This window comes from Myotis brandtii, unplaced genomic scaffold (genome assembly GCF_000412655.1).
Source record: "Myotis brandtii unplaced genomic scaffold, ASM41265v1 scaffold332, whole genome shotgun sequence".
Lineage (NCBI taxonomy): Eukaryota > Metazoa > Chordata > Mammalia > Chiroptera > Vespertilionidae > Myotis > Myotis brandtii.
In genome coordinates, this window is record NW_005362797.1 from 2,171,238 (window position 1) to 2,175,613 (window position 4,376).

The 4,376-nt window shown below is 55.4% G+C and overlaps 1 long non-coding RNA gene across 1 annotated transcript in view; it reads left to right on the plus strand.

Moving 5' to 3' along the window:
* Positions 1-3,937: 3,937 nt before the first annotated feature.
* LOC106726926 overlaps positions 3,938-4,376 on the plus strand; it is a 5,486-nt gene continuing 5,047 nt past the window's right edge. Inside the window, exon 1 of the long non-coding RNA XR_001363064.1 lies at positions 3,938-4,264. This is a non-coding gene — a long non-coding RNA (uncharacterized LOC106726926). The remainder of the gene's footprint in view (positions 4,265-4,376) is intronic.

A 4,376-nucleotide genomic window follows, 5' to 3' on the forward strand; every position in this document is an offset into this window, starting at 1 on the left:
CCGGGGGCTGGGCCTGACCCCCCCTGGCCAGCTGGGCTGCAGCAGGTGGCGGTCCCTTTCCTGCCCTCACCTCCCGGGCCCTCCTGCCTCGACCCTGGGCCCTGGGGCGCTGGGAGAGGTCAGGGCTGTAGGGAGAGAGAACTTGGGGGAGCAGCCTGGGCACAGCCAGTCTGGCTTCAAGCCCGGCCCCAGCGGCTCGCCAGCTACGTGACCCTGAATACGTTTCCTAAGGTCTCCATAGCCCGGCCTTTCCTCTGTGACAGGGCGCGTGCCATCTGCTCTGCCGCCTCACAGAGTGCCACAGACGGGACTGAACGGCGGACACTGGTTCCCACAGCTCCGGAGGCCGGAGTCCGAGATAAAGTGCTGGCCGGGGTGGCCTAGAGGACGCCTTCTCGCCGTGTCCTCACATGGTCTTCCTCTGTGTCTCCGCCATTATTTCCTCTTCCTGCTTCCCAAATCCGCCAGTCATGTTGGACCAGGGCCAGCCACATGACCTCATATAACTTAGCACCTTCGTAAAGCCCTGTCTCCAAGCACAGCCACACGCTGAGGCACTTACTGAGGGTGGGACTTCAACATATGAATTTGGGGGACATCAATTCAACCCATACAGGATGTCATAGGAGCCCCAGCCTCAGAGGTTTGGTGTGAGAATGACTCATCATGAAATGTAGCTTAGCAGGCCCGGCTCTGCCATCTGTCCTGGGACGATGTTCTAGTGATAACCTCACAGGCCAGGGTGTGCGCAGGCCTGCACCCCTGCAGCCGAAGGGGGAGAGAATGAGGTGCCTGGCTCAGGTGGGCCTGCCCTGCCCACTCTACCACAGGGAAGGGCAGGCGCCCAAGCTCCCAAGTCCAGACCACACCCTCGGACCGGCGGGCATAGCCCAGCTCTAGAGGGGATGGGGCAAACTAGTGCAGGACTCTCTTCCTCAGATGGGGAAACTGAGGCACGAAGAGGCCAGGCAGGGGGCTGAGATTCACCAGGGCTGTGGGCCCAGCCCAGGGAGTAGTGGGGCTGCTACTTGCTCCACCACGTGCTCCTGGCCGCCTGGTTCATGCGGTGGGAGCAGCAGGTGGGCCTGGCCTGAGCAGGGGAAGGGTCCCCGGTGCCCCGGTCCACGGCCCTTGCCCCAGGCCCGCTTGGCCGAGCCTCCACTTCCTGAGCTGGCTGCCGGGACAGGCGAGGCTGCCGAAACCCTCCCTAAAAAGGAATCAGGCTGCGGTGGCCAGGCTATTTTTAGACAATTGTGTTGAAAAATCCCCAAAGTACGTGTAGCATCATGCATTTCTTTTTCTTCAGGAAGGAAAAAGGAGAAGGAATAAGTGGATCCCCCACCATGGGGAAGGCCCTCCATGGTCCCCTCCGCGGAGAGGCAGTGGCCAGGGCCCTGCAGCTGCCCAGCCCTGGGTCTAAGAACTCAGGGGACGGGCTCACCTGGGCCTCCGCCTCTGCCTTCAGGGGGTGCAGGGCACAGGATCACCCCACATCACAGCTGGGGGGACTGAGGCCATGCTGCCCTTGTCCCCATCCTTCAAAACACAGCCTTATTGAGGTACAGTCGGCACATCGGAAACTGCAGATATTTAAAGTGTACAACTTGATATGTTTTGACAGATGTAGACATCCATGAAGCCATAATTAAGAGAGGGAGCACACCCATCACCCCCAAACATTCCCCAATCCTGTTTCCCTCCCTGCTCTCGGCAACCACTAGTCTGCTCTCTGTCACTGTAGATCAGCTGGCATTTTCTAGAGTTTTCTGTAAATGGAATCATACAGTATCTCCTCTCTTTTTCTCGACTGGCTTCTTTAACTCATCATCCTTATTTTGAAATCCATCCACGTTGCTGCAGGTAGCGATGGTTCATTCCCGTACGTGAACGGGCCACAATTTGTTTACCTGTTCACCTGCTGATGGACATAAGGCAGCTCTGGACACCCATGAACAACTCTTTGTAGGGACAGATATTTCCTTGTCTTTGGGGTAAACACCTGGGAGAGGAGTTCCTGGGTAGCTCTATGTTCAACTGTTTAAGAAACTGCCCATCTGTTTTCCACAGTGGCTGCACCTTCCCTCGTGCCTTCCCACCAGCAATACTGAAGGAGCCCAGTGTCTCCACAGCCTCACCAGCACTTGCGATTGTCTGTCTTTTTGGTGACGCCCATCCTAGTGGCCAGTCATCTCCTTGCGGCTTTGATTTGCGTTTCTCTCATTGACTAATGAGGGTGAACATCCTCTCGTGTGCTTGTTGGCCCAGATCTCACTTAAAAAATAAATAAACGTTTAATTTTGGAATCATTTTGGATTTACTGAAAAGTTGAAAGATGATACAGATACCCAGATACCCCTCACTCAGCTTCCCCTTATACTAACCCTTTATATTCCCTGGTACGTCTGTCATAACCGAGGAGCCAGCGTTGGAACGTTACTATGAAGCTCTCAGCTGGATCCGGACGTCCCCACTTACAACGCTACCGTCCCTTTCTTGCCCCAGGATCCCACCTTGGAAAGCCACACGCTGTTTGGTTGCCGTGTCCATTTCTCAGACTTTCCTTGCTCTTGCTCTTGACACGTTGGAGGCATATTGGTCAGATTTTTTTGCAGAAAGTTCCTCGATTTTGTTTTTTTCTGATGTTTTCTCACAAGAGGACTGGGGTTCTGGGTTTTGGGGAAGAAGACCACGGAGGTGAAGGACCTTCTCCTCCCACCCTCTCAGGGGCCTGTGCTCTCCACGTGACTCACCGCTGCCGACGCTGACCTTGGTCATTGGTGACGTGGTGTCTGCCAGGTTCCTCTACTGTAACGTTACCATTTCCTCCCTTCCCCAATTCTCTACTCTTTGGACGGGAGTCACTAAGTCCAGCCCACACTCAAGTGTTTAAGCTCCCCAGTCTTACTTTTATTTGAGGGTCTTCTGTGCCAGGCACCTCACGCTGACACTCAATCCCTATCCCCACCGCTGTCCCTCCAGGAGAGATCCCAATAATCCCTACACTTGGCAACGTTTCCAACGACAAAGGATCGGGGTCATTCAGCCAAACCCTTGCTCACCCTTTTTACAGATGAAGAAACTGAGGCCCAGAGAGGCGGTGACTGACTCACTTATGATCACACCACGACCAGAAGGAACATGGCCTTGGAGCACTGGACCAGGGCGGAGCCCGGGCAGGATGTCCTGGCCCGGAGTCACCGCTCAATAGGCATTGATTGGCAGGTGAGGTGGGCAGGTTGAAGGAAGGATAAGGGTTTTTGTAAGTGATAAGGTTCCTCTATGGACAATGTAGGCAGCCATACAGGACACCTGCCACCTCCCACTTACCTGCACAAACCAGAGAAGCAAGGATGCATGATGCCAAAGGGCAGACAACCCCACACTCTGCTGTAAGCATTGAATGCCCTCCCCCCCCAGGCTGGCCATACAGCAGAAAGGCTGGGGGAAGCTGGATTGGGGTTCCAGCTGGCTACGGATGACCCTTACATGGTCAGTTAGGGGCTAGGGCCCCATAGTGAGCAGACACAGGTGTGAGCATAAAGTGGAAGGGCAGTCGATTAATACATATCAAGGGCATTAAAAATGTTACTGGTTTTTGCCCTGGTTCCCGCGGGGTGGCCATGGAATCAGATGATCGATTGGATCCTGGGTGGAATGAATATAGGAAATGACTTATCACCCCGAGTCTCAGCGCTCCCATCTATAAAATAAGGGTGGATATGAGAAGGGCCTTTCTTGGGGTGTGTGTGAAATTAGGGTGTTAAAGTGTGATTAATCCACGGGCTGGCCAGCCATATTGTACAGGCACTTCTAATGAACCCTCTATACTTCCAGGACCCAAGACTCGATCTAGTTCTGTGTCCAGGTGCCTTTAAGGACTCAGTTGCCTGAGCTGACCAGGAGGGAGGCTGCCCTCAGAATGCGGTTGCATCAGCTCCAGAGGGCCTTTGGGGTGGGGGTGGGGGGCGCTTCTCATGCCCGAGATGCCAGAGAGCTAGGACCCCGCCCAGCCCAGGCGGCGTCCCTGCTGATGGTGCCATCTGTCTGCACCATGCACGCACTGGGGCACCAGCTGGCGAGGGGAGCTTGTGGGAGGGCAGCCCACAGCCCTCACTGCTGCTCATGAGTGGCCTCTACGCGGAGCTACCACACAGAATCCAGCAATTCACACCGACCGCCTGTGCTCTGGTCACAGGGTCCTTACATGTGAAAGAGAGAGGCAGGAGCCAGCGCTGGAGCAGGAGATGCGACAAGGAGGATCAAGGTCAGACGACTCATTACTGGCTTTGAGGGTGGAGGGAGGGGCCATGAGCCCAGGAATGTGGGCAGCCCCTCAAAGATGGAGAAGGCCAGGAACAGGTTCTCCCCCAGCCTGC